A 16,040-nucleotide genomic window follows, 5' to 3' on the forward strand; every position below is an offset into this window, starting at 1 on the left:
CCGCCTCAGATCATCAGACATGAGTTAAGATTCTCTTATAAGGAGCCCGCAACCTAGATTCCTGGCATGCGCAGTTCACAAAAGGGTTCGCGCTCCTTTGAGACTAATGCTGCGGCTGATCTGAAGGAGGCGGAGCTCAGGCGGTAATACTCCTTCGCCCGCCACTCACCTCCTGCTGCGAGGCAGGGTTCCTAACAGGTCGCGGACCAGGCTTGGGATTGGGGACCCCTGGTCTAGCAGGCTCCAGCATCAGAAAGGGCTGGGAAGCTCAGCCCCCGTGCTAAGTGGAGCACTCCCAGGCAGTGAGTGGTGGGTGAGATTGGTGTGCTCCAGTGGGCACTATTCAGAAAGCTGTGACATGCCCCAGACCCCTAACTGTCAGGAGGCTGCAAGGATGAGAAGGACCTACGCTACCGTGTCACGTGCTTTCTGCTCTAATCTGTTCTTCATGTATCCGAGGGTGCAGCAACAGGTACCTGTCCGATTGCAAGGCTTCCCGAAAACCTCCCAGGGCCTGGGCCTGTGGTCAGGAATGGCCATTCAGTCCATCCAGGCTCAGTTCTCCTACCAAGTCAGGGTCACTGGAGGTCACTCAGATTGGGCCGCCAGTTCTTTCCTTCACCCCAAGACTGCTCAGCAGAGCCAGGCTTACCTTGCTACCCTGCAGATGGGCACTACTTGGAATTGATGGTGTCAAGACTTTCATTTCAATCTTTATGGATTTGCTTGTCAAAATTCCTGTAGATGTTACTTATCCCCTGATCATTGGCTTCTCACATTTCCTCAGACCCTCTCTCTGTGCCCATAAATCCCCCTCCTAGTCCTTGTTCTCAGTAAGTGCCTTACCTTCTACTTCATGGAGAAAAGGAGAATCATTCATTAGTAATTTATTTAACTTTCCACCTACAAACTTGGCCCCCACCACAGCCCAGCCTCTCCCTGCCAGGACTCCAGTCTTTTTTTTTTTTTTTTTTTTTTGAGACGGAGTCTCACTCTGTCACCCAGGCTGGAGTGCAGTGGCGTCATCTTGGCTCACTGCAACCTCCACCTCCTGGGTTCAAGTGATTCTCCTGTCTCAGCCTCCCCAGTAGCTGGGATTACAGCAGGAGTGCACCACCACACCTGGCTAATTTTTTTGTATTTTTAGTTGGGAGGGGGGTTTCACCATGTTGGCCAGGCTGGTCTCAAACTCCTGACCTCAGGTGATCTGCCCACCTAGGCCTCCCAAATGGCTGGAATTACATGCACTAGCCACTGCAGCAGGCCTCAGGACTCCAGTCTTAAGGGTTGGGGAGAGAGTCCTCTCCTCCTGTGTGGGAGTTAACCCCCCCATCTGTGTTAATGATCCGGGTCCACCTCCAGTGTCTTAAATGGCAGTACTCCCCTCACACCAAAGTCTCCTATCCACACACCTGGAGTTCTCCTTCCTCCCATCTTCAGCCTCACAGGACCTCCAGGGTCTCCATCCTTCCATTTTCTCCCAGTGGGCCAATCCTCTCTCAGCAGCTTTCTTTCCTATCTAGGCAGGACTCCCTGGGTTATAATCTGAGCTACTCCCGCATCAGTAACCCAGATTCTTGTGTTCCTGGCTTTCTGCCCAGCAAAACTCTGACCTGGATTCACTCTTGCCTCTGCCTCTCCTGTGCTGCCTGCCCCTGGCCTGGCTGAGTGCCATGGGGGTTGTGGGCAGGGGGTAGCTCATTCCAGAGTGAATTGGGAACACAAGTTTGGCCTCAGCTGGCTCTCAACATCAGCCATTTCCTTATCCTTGCTCAGCTCCAGCTTCTCTCCTGCTCAACAATGATTCTAGAACTTACTTCTTTCCTCAAGCCTCCTCTTTTCCCAGCCATACCTGTGAGAAAATGGAGCCCATCAGGAGTGACCTTCAACTTCCCATGCCCTTAAGTTCAAAGTCATCTTTTGTTAAGAACTGTGCAGATTTTGCTCTACTTACAAGCTAACCAATGAGCCTGCCATAGTTCTGTGGATGCTGGTAGAAGACACAAGACTACTGGATCAGAGACGAAGGACTTTATTATTCATGGTGCAGCAAGCAACATAGACATCATGTTTGTGTCACTTCTCTTTACTCCTCAAGCCCCATGAGGGTCAGACAGAGAGGCCCAGGTGGGTGTTGCACACACAACCTACCTACCATGCCATTGCAGGACAGCTGAGAATCCCTGAGATAAGGGAACCACAATCTTTTATAATGGGCTGCAAGCAAACCTGCCCTTGTCTAAGAGGGAGACATTATCTTTATTATGTTGGACAGTGAGGAAATGGGCCCTCTGCTCCAGAGGGAGGCACTATCTTTATCTTCCAAGGCAGTTTGCTATACCAACGTTCTTTTTTTTTTTTTTTTTTTTTTGACAGAGTCTCGCTCTGTCACCCAGGTTAGGGTGCAATGGCGCAATCTCGGCTCACTGCAAGCTCCGCCTCCTGGGTTCACGCCGTTCTCCTGCCTCAGCCTCCTGAGTAGCTGGGACTACAGGCACCCACCACCACACCCGGCTAGTATTTTGTATTTTTAGTAGAGACGGGTTTCACCATGTTAGCCAGGATGGTCTTGATCTCCTGACCTCGTGATCTGCCCGTCTCGGCCTCCCAAAGTGCTGGGATTACAGGAATGAGCCACCACACCCGGCCTATACCAACATTCTTGAAAAGAGCCCGGAACAAAAGGGCAGTTAGTCCTCTGCTCACAGCATGATCATGCCCATGCACCCTCACCTTATTGCTCCAGACTCTCCTCCTCCCAGGGACAGCCAGCCTCTTCACTGTGACCTCCCACTCTTCAGCTCTTTTTTTTTTTTTTTTTTTTTTTTGAGACAGAGTCTCGCTCTGTCGCCCAGGCTGGAGTGCAGTGGCGCAATCTCGGCTCACTGCAAGCTCCGCCTCCCGGGTTCACGCCATTCTCCTGCCTCAGCCTCCTGAGTAGCTGGGACTACAGGCGCCCGCCACCGCGCCCGGCTAATTTTTTTTGTATTTTTAGTAGAAACGGGGTTTCACCGTGGTCTCAATCTCCTGACCTTGTGATCCGCCCGCCTCGGCCTCCCAAAGTGCTGGGATTACAGGCGTGAGCCACCGCGCCCGGCTACTCTTCAGCTCTTGCTTCAGCAGCCCTGCCTGCGCCCTCTGCAAGGTCCTTATCACAGCCTTCGAATATGCCCCAAATAGCTCATCCTAAAAGGCAAATCGAAGCAAAACAAACAAAAAATGCCATTGAGCTGGCCCACTTCGTAGTTATTCTCTTTTTCTTTCGTTCAAGTTCTTGGTAGAGAGTCTATTCTGTCTCCACTTCTTTTTGCATCTGACTTCCTTACCTACCATGCCATTGAAATTGTACCCACTGAAGTCACTAGCAATCATCCTTCCAAAGGGAGTCCACATTTTCCAGTTCTAATTCTGCTGCATCTGTCTCTCTGAATTTGACACTTAGCTCCCAGTAACTCCAGCTTGCAACTCTTTGCTCTCATGGTTTCAACAACCAGCTTTCTGTTTGTGACTCCTGAATTGGTCTCCATCTGAGGCCCAGATCTCTATCAGCTGCACACCTGTTCAGCTATGTATACAGGCCATCCCTGGAGCCCTGCATTACTTTTTTCTTTCTTTCTTGTTATTTTTTTTTAAGTCAGAGTCTCACTCTTGTTGTCCAGGCTGTAGTGCAGTGGTGCAATCATGGATCCTGCAGTCTTTTTTTTTTTTTTTTGAGATGAGTGTCACTCTGTTGCCCAAGCTGGAGTGTAGTGGCATGACCTCGGCTCACTGCAACCTCCACCTCCCGGGTTCAAGCGATTCTCTGCCTCTGCCGCCCAAGTAGCTGGGATCACAGGTGTGTGCCATCACGCCCAGCTAATTTTTTGTATTTTTAGTAGAGATGGGATTTCACCATGTTAGCCAGGATGGTCTCGATCTCCTGACCTTGTGATTTGCCTACCTCGGCCTCGCAAAGTGCTGGGATTACAGGCTTGAGCCACCATGCCCGGCTCCTGCAGTCTTAAACTCCTGCGCTCAAGTGATCCTCCTGCCTTAGCCTCCCGAGGAACCAGGGGTATAGGCATGTGCCACTCTACCCGTCTAATTTATTTTTATTTTCGCACAGACAGGGTCTTGCATACACAGAGGGCCAACTTTTCATGGGTTTTTCAGTGCTAACTATGGGACTTGAGTATGTGCGGATTTGGTTTGGTTATACAGGCAGTCCTGGAACCAATCCCCCATGTATAATAAGGGATGACTGTATGTAAATATAATTATATAATATATAATTATAAAATTATACTGTTTTTTATAATTACAGAATTTCCTTTACCAGAGGTGTTTTTTTTTTTTGTCTCATGTGTATTTGAATTACCATCTTCTTTCAGCCTGAAGATTCCTTTAATATTTCTTGTAATGTGTGTCTGCTAGCAACAAATCCTCTTTTTGTTTACTTAGAAGTGTCTAGGCACATGCCACCACACCTGGTTAATTTTTGTATTTTTGGTAGAGACAGGGTTTTGCCATGTTGACCAGGTTGGAGTCCACTTTCCCTGGAAAGTGGGGCTGCAGCGTTCTCATGCTGGAAGTCCATCTTTTGCATTTTTTTTTTTTTTTTTGAGACAGTCTCACTCTGTTGCCCAGGCTAGAGTGAAGTGGCACACTCTTGGCTCACTGCAGCCTCGACCTTCCGGGCTCAAGAGATTCTCCTTCCGTAGCCTCCAGAGTAGCTGGGATTACAGGTGCTCGCCACCACACCCGGCTAATTTTTGTATTTTTACTAGAGATGGGGTTTCACCATGTTGGCCAGGCTGGTCTCGAACTCCTGACCTCAAGTGATCCACCTGCCTTGGCCTCCCAAAGTGTTGGGATTACAGGCGTGAGCCACCGTGCCTGGCTGCAATGGTTTTTAATGTAATGTTGACTTCCTCATTGATTTGTCATCTTAAAATTCTATTTTTTGAATCAGGAAAATTGAGCTGGATGTTTGATAAATCTAAGGAATTGTTAACTTTTAAAATGTGTGGCAAGGTGTGGTGGCTCACAGTGTAATTCAGCACTTTGGGAGGCAGAGGCAAGATGATATCTTGAGCCGAGGAGTTTGAGACCAGCCAGGGCAACCTAATGAGACTCCATCTCTATTTTAAAAAAGAAAGAGGCTGGGTGCAGTGGTTCACACCTGTCATCCCAGCACTTTGGGAGGCCGAGGCAGGCAGATCACCTGAAGTCAGGAGTTTGAGACCAGCCTGGCCAATATGGCGAAACCCCGTCTCTACTAAAAATGCAAAATTTAGCCTGGGGTGTTAGCGGGTGCCTGTAATCCCAGCTACTCAGGAGGCTGAGACAGGAGAATCGCTTGAACCCAGGAGGCGGAGGTTGCAGTAAGCCGAGATCACGCCACTGCACTCCAACCTATGAGACAGAGTGAGACTCTGTCTCAAAAGAAAAGAAAGAAAGAAAGAAAATGTGTGATAGTAGCATTATGGTTATTTTAAAAAAGTGTTCTTGCCGGGCGTGGTGGCTCAAGCCTCTAATCCCAGGACTTTGGGAGGCCGAGACGGGTGGATCACGAGGTCAGGAGATCGAGACCATCCTGCCTAACACGGTGAAACCCCGTCTCTACTAAAAAATACAAAAAACTAGCCGGGCGATGTGGCGGACGCCTGTAGTCCCAGCTACTCGGGAGGCTGAGGCAGGAGAATGGCGTAAACCCGGGAGGCGGAGCTTGCAGTGAGCTGAGATCCGGCCACTGCACTCCAGCCTGGGCGACAGAGCGAGACTCCATCTCAAAAAAAAAAAAAAAAAGTGTTCTTATTGTTAGTAATACATACTGAATATTTACAAACAAAAGAATATGATATATGGGATTCTTTAAAAATAACCAAGTCTGGGCCGGAAGTGGAGAGTGGCTGGGGACACAGATGAAATGAATTGGCTGTGAGTGGATCATTGTTGGGGCTGCATAATGGGCATATGAGGGTTCATTACAATATTGTCTCTACTTTTGTATATATTTGAAATTTTCCCTAATAAAAACGTAAATTTTTCTTTTTAGCTGAAATATGCTTCATTAGATATTTTAAAACTATAAAGTTATCCTTAACTTCAATCAAAGGCTTTAAAAGTATATATACATGCTTTTCACATAAGATGAACTATGGATTACGGATTTGCAAAACCAAGATATCAAAACTTCAAGTACTGTATGTTCTAAACCATGTGTAAGCATTTTGTAAAAACACATTTTTACTAAAATCAGTTTATTTCTCAGTATCTGAAATTGGCATGAATGTCAAGCAAGTTCCGAATCAAAATGTATTAGATGTTCTAATTATGTATCAGAGGTTGTTTCTGTCATTTCAATCAAAACCATTTTTAGATGATTAATTATTTTATGAAGAAAAGCAATGATGAAAATTGTTTCAGTTGTATTTCAAGAGTTATAAAAAGACAAATTTATGTATTGAGTTGAAGCTGAGTAGAAACCGAGTTTGGAAAAAGAAAATACAGTTGATGGCTTAAATTTGAATATGAACCGGATATTCTAGATCAGTCAGAAAATGGATTATTAGCACTTGTGATTCACACAGTTAGAACCTACTGCTTTTCAGGGTTTTAAGAAGTTTCTTTTTTATTTTTTTCTGTATACTCATTAATGGGAAGACTTTTTTTTTAACTTCTTGAAAATGTCAACATTTTGGAAAAAAAACGTTATTTTATCATAAATGAGAAGCTAATTTTTTTTTTGAAACTGAGTTTCCCTCCTGTTGCCCAGGCTGGAGTGCAGTGGCATGATCTTGACTGACTGCAACCTCTGCCTCCTGGGTTCAAGCAATTCTACTGCCCCAGCCTCCCAAGCAGCTGAGATTACAGGTGTGTGCCACCACCTGCAGCTATTTTTGTATTTTTAATAGAGATGGGGTTTCACCATGTTGGCCAGTCTGGTCTCAAACTCCTGACCTCAGGTGATCCACCTGCCTTGGCCTCCCAAAGTGCTGGGATTACAGGTATGAGCCACTATGCCCGGTCAAACCATTTTTGTTTAATCTCAATTCTACACGGTTGTCAATCGTGCCTATCCAATGAAGCCTTCATAGAAGGCCCAAGAAGACAGAGTTTGGGGAGTTTCTGGATAGCGGAGCATGTGGAAGTTCCAGGAGGGTGGGGTGCCCAGGAAGGGCATGGAAGCTGCGTGTCTCTTCCTCATACCTTGCCCTATGCATTTCTTCATCTGTGTCCTTTACAATTAAACTGGTAAACTTAAGTGTTTCCTGCCTCTGTGAGCTGCTCTAGCAATTTAATTGAACTTGAGGAGTGAGTCATGGGAACCCAAATGTATAGCCAGTTAGTCAGTAGCACAAGTAACACAACCGCTGGGGGTTGCGATGGGAATTGGAAGTGGGAGGGAGCAGTCTTGTGTGACTGAGCCCTCAACCCGTGGTCTGATGCCGTCTCCAGGCAGATGGTCTCAGAAGTGAACTGAATTAGAGGACACCCAGCTGGTGTCCGCTGCAGAATTGATTGCCTGCTTGTTGGCAGGGAGAGATCCGCACACATCTGGTCACAGAAGTCTTCTGTGTTGATTGTTGTTGAGTGAGAGCAGAGGAAAAACGTGTGTAGGAAATGCGTACGAAGGAAATGTGCACGTGTGAGAGGGTGGGGCAGGGCTGGGAGCCGGATCCTCATCTTCCCTGGGAGACATTGGTAGATATCTAAAACATAATTATCAATGCACACATGTAATTTCAAAGTGTGGAGGTAAATGCCAAAGGCTCAGCTGGAAGATTTGAAAGTGGCAGACTCTGTGTAGATGAAATAGCAGGAGAGTAGCTGGGGCCTACTGATTTTGAAAAACAAAATTCTCACAGGGAATTCACAAGTTGAATTTTGTCCTCAGGCCCAGCATCTAGAAAATAAGCCCGAGCTCTGACACCTCTCATTCATGGCTCCCAGTGAGCTGGACCTCGCCTGCTGCTCTAGTAAGATTCTTGCCTTATATTTTCTGCAACAGCATCACCTACTGTCTTGTAGGCCCCACATGTGCATGTTGCTGTCTCGCCCCATTCTTGCTTCTGCGTTCCTCTTTGCCTGGCTTGCTATTTCTTCCCTCCACCCTCTACCTGCCCTACCATCACCTTTTTCTCCTGCCTTCCTGTAGGTTATTTTACTTTTAGCATTCTGTTTTTGTTTGTTGTTTGTTTGTTTTTTAAGAGACAGAGTCGGCCGGGCGCGGTGGCTCAAGCCTGTAATCCCAGCACTTTGGGAGGCCGAGACGGGCGGATCATGAGGTCAGGAGTTCGAGACCATCCTGGCTAACACGGTGAAACCCCGTCTCTACTAAAAAATACAAAAAACTAGCCGGGCGAGGTGGCGGGCGCCTGTAGTCCCGGCTACTCGGGAGGCTGAGGCAGGAGAATGGCGTAAAAACCCGGGAGGCAGAGCTTGCAGTGAGCTGAGATCCGGCCACTGCACTCCAGCCTGGGCGACACAGCGAGACTCCGTCTCAAAAAAAAAAAAAAAAAAAAAAAAAAAGACAGAGTCTCACTCTGTCACCCAGGCTGGTGTGCAGTGGCATGATCTCAGCTTACTGTAACCTCTGCCTCCCGGGTTCAAGCGATTCTCTCGCCTCAACCTTCCGAGTAGCTGGGATTACAGGTGTGCACCACCACACCCAGATAATTTTTGTATTTTTAGTAGAGATGGGGTTTCACCATGTTGGCCAGGTTGGTCTTGAACTCTTGGCCTTAAGTGATCCACCCGCTTTGGCCTCCTAAAGTTCTGGGATTACAGGCGTGAGCCACCACACCCGGCTCCATTGTTTTCTTTATTCCCCATGTCCCATGTTTTCTTCTTTTATCATTTCCTTCCTGTTCAAAGAGCTTCCTTTAGTTATTCTTTCAGGGTAGTTCTGGGGACGGTTCTCTTAGTTTTCTTCATCTTGTCTGGACACTACTGCTTTCCTTGGGTCAGTCTATCATTGTGGCAACACCACATTGCCTTCATTACTGTAGCTATGTAAACATCTGGATATCTGGTGATGTAAGGCCTCTGGCTTTGTGGGATTTCTTCAGTATTGCCTTGGCTATTCTTGGCCTTTTGCAGTTCCAAATGTTTTAGAAGCCACTTGTTATTTCTACAAAAATCCTGTTGGGATTTGGTTGGGATCACATTATAGATTAATTTGGGTAAATGGGATATCTAGAAACATTATATATAGCTCCATGTATTTGGGTGAATTTCTCAATAATATTTCATAGTTTTCAGTATGCAATTGTGCTCATTTTTCCGTAAATGTATACCTAGGCATTTGGTCCTTTTTTTTTTCAACTTAAACATACTTTATTTACTTGATTAAGAACTTATTGTCCATAAAATGTCTTATGTGATTGATCTTAGTTTCGTTCACGCTGACTTCAGGGGGTCTGGTTTTCTATACCCTGTTTGATTGCTGCTGTTGCCGTTGGTTTTCTTTCAGGATCAAAGTGGGTGGTTTCATAGATCTTATTTTTCATTCCTTCTCTGGCAATTCTTTCCTGGATTATTTGCTTTGCATAATTATACCTCCAATGAAACCAGCTTCCCCAAGTCACCAAGATAAATCCCCCTACTCCAACATCACGTGATCTTCTAATTCTACCTTCCCCTTCGTGCGGCTCGCCGGGCTCCAACAGGGGGCCGTGGGAAAGATTCCGCGCCTGCACCCGCCCTCTGTTTGGTGCTTTTTGATGTTATTGTAAACAACCTTGTTTTTAAAGTTTCATTTCTTTATTTTTTCATTGCTGATATATAGAAATGCAATGGTTTGTGTAATTATCTGTGTTTTGAGATCTTGCTAAATTCATTTTTAAATTTATATATTTTAGGCCGGGCACAGTGGCTCATGCCTGTAATCCCAGCACTTTGGGAGGCCAAGGCGGGCGGATCACAAGGTCAGGAGTTCAAGACCAGCCTGAGCAACATGGTGAAACCCCATCTCTACTAAAAATACAAAAATTAGCTGGGTGCGATGGCGCGTGCCTATAATCCCAGCTACTCAGGAGGTTGAGGCAGGAGAATCGCTTGAACCAGGGAGGTGGAGGTTGCAGTGAGCCGAGATCGCGCCACTGCACTCCAGCCTGAGTAACAGACCGAGACTCCGTCTCAAAAAAAAAAAAATTATTTATTTATTTATTTATTTATTTATTTATTTTTTAGTGATGGAGTCTTGCTCTGTTGTTCTCTAGGCTGGAGTGTAGGGGTACGACCACAGCTCACTGCAGCCTCAACCTCCCAGAGTCAAGTGATCCCTCCACCTCAGTCTCCCAAGGAGTAGCTGGGACTACAGGCGCATGCCACCAGGCCTGGCTAATTTTTATGTAGTTTTGGTAGAGACGGGGTTTCACCATGTTGGCCAGGCTGGTCTCGAACTCCTGTGCTCAAGTGATCCACCTGCCTTGGCTTCCCAAAGTACAGGCATGAGCTACGGTGTCTGGCCTAGTGTTTAATGAGTACAAAGTTTCTGTTATGCATGATGAAACAATTCTGGAGATGGACAGTGGTGATGGTTGCACAACATGATAGTGTTTGCAATTGTTGAATACATAGAGGGAAGGGTCCCCCTCCTGCCAGGGAAGCTGAAGGACTGATGGCCCTCTCCCTGCTCATGGCAGCCAGAACACAAGCACAGGGCAGCGTCTGCCACCTGGGTGCTCCTGGGACTTCGAATCTTGAGAGATTGATACAGAGATGCAGAGATAAACAGAGTTTCTTTTTTCTTTTTGTTTTTGAGACAGAGTCTTGCTCTGTCACCCCGGCTGGAGTGCAGTGGCACGATGTCAGCTCACTACAACTTCCGCCTCTCGGGTTCACGCCATTCTCCTGCCTCAGCCTCCTGAGTAGCTGGGACTACAGGTTCCCACCACTGCTCCCGGCTAATTTTTTTTTTTAATTTTTAGTAGAGATGGGGTTTCACCGTGGTAGCCAGGATGGTCTTAATCTCCTGATCTTGTGATCTGCTCACCTCTGCCTCCCAGACTGCTGGGATTACAGGCATGAGCCACTGCACCTGGCCAAGATAAACAGAGTTTCTTACAACTGTGCATGGATAGATCAAGAGTCCACTGGGCTGGTGGCAGATCCCTGGTGGCAGCAATACAATGGTGTTGTCCCAAATGGACAGTTCCAGCGGCAAGATCTCGGATGCCAGTCTCACTGCCTGGTCACATGATCACTTATTTGAAGTCAACTTTATACTCTATGAAAGCACTGAGAACTGGATTAAGAAACAGAGGACGTAACTGAGATCGTATGTGTGTGTAGGCATGGGTGTGTGGTGAGGGCAGTGCCACCCAGTGACCTCCAGCTGGTACTCTGAAGCTGTGCATGCCTCCCCAGCCTCCAGTCTACTCTGGCTGAGTCCTCTTGGGAAACTCCCAGAGGCTGCATGTTTCCCCGGAATGCAAGACCAGGCAAGCTCTCCTTTCTGCTGCTGGTCCCTAGTGACAGTCTCCCACCTCAGCACCAAAACAAAGCAAGTCCTCACCTGCTCCTTTCCCCAAGGAGCCCTGGATCTCAGATGTACTTGCCAAGTCCTGTGTGATTGCCTCCCTGGCTGCTGTCTTACTTCAGAGAGGCAGTTGTAGGGACAGAGAGAGTCAGGGACATCTGCTACAGCCACTGTTCCCCAAGAATCCCTTAGCTGGGTTCCCTTGGAATACAAAGGAAGGGGGAAGGAATGCCAAGGAAGAGAACACTTTGAACATCTCTGAGCTTCAAACACACCAAACAGCAGTAGAGCACTTAAGAGAGTGGACTCCAAAGCCCAACAATCTCAGCTGTATTTGTTAACCGTGTGAACCCAGGGGAAATTACTTAGACTCTCTATGCGTCGGTTTCCTCACCTATAGCACAGAAATGATGATAGTACCAACTTCATGAGGATTGCTGTGCTCATTAAATGTGCTTGCAACAGTTCTGGAAACAGGAAGTGTTATACAAACGTTGGCTGATACAGTCCTGAGCAGACTGAAAAGTGATGTGTCGGGGACAGACCTAGGCCTTGAGAAAGACTGGGCTCTTTGTGGAGGAAGAACTACACTGCCAGGCATCGGACAGGGTAAGAGCTGGACTCTGCATGCAAACCTGGTGTCACCAGATCTGTTGGACTGCTGACAAAGATGGCATTGGCATTGAACGCACACTCCTTTGCAATGTGACTTTATCACTCCTCCTAACAAGAGGCTGAGTCTGTTTACCTACCTGCTGAACGTCGGCAGCTGCATAGGAAACGCCACGCCGGAGCAGAAAGAAGCTGATCCCAGCACAAATCGCTGATCTATAAAATCATAAGCAGATACACGGTCATTGTTTTAAACCTTCAGATTTTGGAAGACTTGGAGGGCAGCTTCACAGGTAGTGAGGTTGTTCTTGGGCCCTGTCTTTAGGGTAGAGCTGCTGCTTACACCTGGGGAGCCCCAGGAGTGGTGGCATTTTCTTCCTGGGCTCCAGCAGGCACCTCATGACGTGCTGTTTGTTTATCCCTTACCCACAAAGATGAAACCATTATTTCTTATATCACTTCTCTCTCTCTCTTTTTTTTTTTTTTTTCCTGAATCAAGCTCTTACTCTGTCTCCCAGGCTGCCTTACAGTGGTGCCATCACAGCTCACTGTAACCTTGACCTCCCAAGCTCAATCATCCTCCTGCCTCAGCCTATTGAGTAGCTGGGACTAAGGTACGCACCACCACACTCGGCTAGTTTTTTGTATTTTTTTGTAGAGATAGGGTTTCGCCATGTTGCCCAGGCTGGTCTCAAACTCCTGGGTTCAAGCGATCTGTCTGCCTCAGACACCCAAAGAGATGACAGGCATAAGCCACCGTGCCTGGCCATCACATCACTTCTTGAGAAACTCTAGATGCTGGACCTGGTTGCTGGGGAAATACAAAGCTGTAAGCAGGTTAAAAGACAGTGACTAATTTGGGAGGACTGCACAACCAAAGGAAGGGAGACACCCAGAACTGCCCTCTACTGAAGGAGAATGAGGAAGGGACCAGATGGGAACTTTAATCAAATAATAGTAAGTGTCCTTGCCAGGCTCAGTGGCTCACGCCTGGAATCCCAGCACTTTGGGAGGCTGAGGCAGGCCAATCACCTGAGGTCAGGAGTTTGAGACCAGCCTGGCCAACATGGTGAAACCTCGTCTGTACTAAAAATACAAAAATTAGCTGGGCATGGTGGCGCACACCTGTAATCCCAGCTACTCAGGAGGGTGAGGCAGGAGAATCGCTTGAACCAGGGAGGTGGAGGTTGCAGTGAGCCGAGATCACACGACTGCACTCTAGGCTGGGCGACGAGAGGGAAACTCCATCTCAAAAAAATAAATAAATAAACAAAAAAGAGGAAATGTTGCAAGCTTCCAAGGGCAAGAGCATCTCCTTAAAAGGGAAAGAGAATTAGCCTAACATTGAACTCTCTCTTGTTTCTAACATTAGAGGCTGGAGGACAATTTGGCAAGAGGACGAGGTTCTTATGAGATGTGTGGGTATGTTTATACGTTCACAGATGCCCCCAGCCAGAAGTGATGTGTGTCTCCATGCCCAGCTAAGCCCTGTGACGCATGACTGTGCTCTGGTTGTCTAAATGGTGTCTGCCTAAGTAAGAAACATACCTATTCCCTTGACCCAAACCCCTTTCTTGCCAAGCGTCTCTTCCGGACCCAAATTGCATCGCCTGACATGGTCCTGATTTCACTAGCCCCTGACTCTGAGACAATGATACTCATTGCTGTTTTCTGACACCCCTGAAACAACGAGCAAGGTTAGATAAGTACGATGAATCTGTAAGAGAGGAATTCTCCACCCATGCCTGGGGTTGGCTGTGTCAAGAGTTTGTCTTTCGTCTCCTCCTACGCTCAGGAGTGCTGTGCTTACGCGAAATGGTAGGGCGTGCAGACCCTGTTTCTTCCTGCCCTCGTGCTCAGCTAAGGGTAGACACCATGTCATGCATCACCCTGGGTGTGCTATTTGCCTTGAGTTATTTTATTTATTTTTTTTTTGAGGGGAGCTGGGGGGACAGGGTCTTACTCTGTCACCCAGGCTGGAGTACAGTGGCGCCACGATCATGGCTCACTGCTGTCTTGAACTCCTGGGCTCAAGCTATCCTCCCACCTCAGCCTCCTGAGTAGCTAGGACTATAGACGCACACCACCATGCCTGGCTAACTTTTGTATTTTCAGTAGAGATGGGGTTTTGCCATGTTGCCCAGGCTGGTCTTGAACTCCTGAGCTCAAGGAATCCATCTGCCTTGGCCTTCCAAAGTGCTTGGATTACAGGTGTGAGCCACTGCACCCAACCTGCCTTGAGATTCTGAGGAAGCTGGTGTGTGTGTGAGTGTGTGTGTGTGAGTGTGTGTGTGTGTGTGTGTGTGTGCGTGTGTGCGTGTGTGTGTGTGTGTGTGTGTATGTGAAGGGGGTCAGGGTCAGGCCTCTGGTTCCCAGTTCCCCAGTGCCAGCACAGAACTATTCTTTGTGTCCACCCAGTATGTGATAATCCAGAGAATGACACATTTTTGTATAAACTGATTTGCAAACAATTTTGTAGATAAGTATAAATGCTCAAGCTTGGTAAAGTATACTTTTCTCCTTCTGTGAACACAATGTTTGACTTTAAGCTTTCTTTTAAATACAGTCAAGGCGGGGAACAGTGGTTTATGCCATTAATCCCAGTGCTTTGGGAGGCCGATCGCTTGAGCCCAATAGTTCAAGACCAGCCTAGGCGACATCATGAGACCTTGTCTCTACCAAAAAGAGAGAAAAAAAATTAACAGGGTGTGGTGGCACATGCGCAGGAAGCTAAGGTGGGAGGATCGTTTGAGCCCAGGAGTTCGAGGCTGCAGAGAGCCGTGACAGCGCCACTGCACTCCAGCCTGGGTGACAGGGTGAGACCTTCTGTCAAAAATAAATACATACAGTCAACAGGACATGTGAGGACTGCCATGGAGAACCAGCATGAATGCAACACTATCCTCTGAGTACACTTTAGACTTTCCATTACTGTCACTGGAAGGGGGTCCCAATCCAGACCCCAAGAGAGGGTTCTGGGATCTCATACAATAAAGAATTTGGGGTGAGTCCAGAGTAAAGTGAAAGCAAGTTTGTTAGAGAAGTAAAGAAACAAAAGAATAACTATTCCATAGGCGGAGCAGCCCCAGGAGCTGCTGGGTGGCTTTTTTTTTTTTTGTATTTCTAGTGGAGATGGGGTTTCACCATGTTAGCCAGGATGGTCTTGATCTCCTGACCTCATGATCCGCCTGCCCTTGGCCTCCCAATGGGTGGCTATTTTTATGGTTATCTCTTGATCATATGCTAAACGAGGGGTGGATTATTATGTTTTCCAGGAAAGGGGTGGGGACTTTTTGGAAATGAGGGTTCCTCCCCCTTTTAGACCATACAGGGTAACTTCCGGACATTGCTGTGGCATTTCTAAGCTGTCGTGGTGCTGGTGGGAATGTCTTTTAGCACGCTGATACATGATAATTAGCATATAATGAGCAGTGAGGACTACTAGAGGTTACTTTTGTTGCCATCTTGGTTTTGGCTGGCTTCTTTGCTGCATCCTGTTTTATCAGCAGGGTCTTTGTGACCTGTATCTAGTGAGCTCCTATCTCAACCTGTAACTAAGAATGTCTAACCCCCTAGGAATGCAGCCAGCAAGTCTCAACCTCATTTTACCCAGTCCCTATTCAAGATGGAGTCACTCTGGTTGAAGTGCCCCTAACATTACTAACACAAACATCTGTCCTGCTTCTGAATCTCTCTTGATCTCTCCAATGCACCCTCAACCCAGCAGCAACTTTTGGACCCTTTGCCTACTCTCACTGTTAGAAGCTTCGAAAAGCCCCACCTGATTCCTCACTGCAAAAAAGAACAAGATCAAAAACTGCCGATCTTAGGCTGGGCACGGTGGCTCACACCTGTAATCCCAGCACTATGGGAGGCCGAGGCGGGCAGATCGCTTGAGGTCAGGAGTTCAAGACGAGCCTGGCTGAGATGGTGAAACTCCGTCCCTACTAAAAATACAAAA

General features: G+C 47.3%; 1 long non-coding RNA gene across 4 annotated transcripts in view; it reads left to right on the forward strand.

Moving 5' to 3' along the window:
• The window catches only part of LOC101925788 (uncharacterized), a 110,774-nt gene that overhangs the window by 28,775 nt on the left and 65,959 nt on the right, over positions 1-16,040 (forward strand). The window lies entirely within an intron of this gene.

Source organism: Macaca fascicularis, chromosome 16, assembly GCF_037993035.2.
Source record: "Macaca fascicularis isolate 582-1 chromosome 16, T2T-MFA8v1.1".
Lineage (NCBI taxonomy): Eukaryota > Metazoa > Chordata > Mammalia > Primates > Cercopithecidae > Macaca > Macaca fascicularis.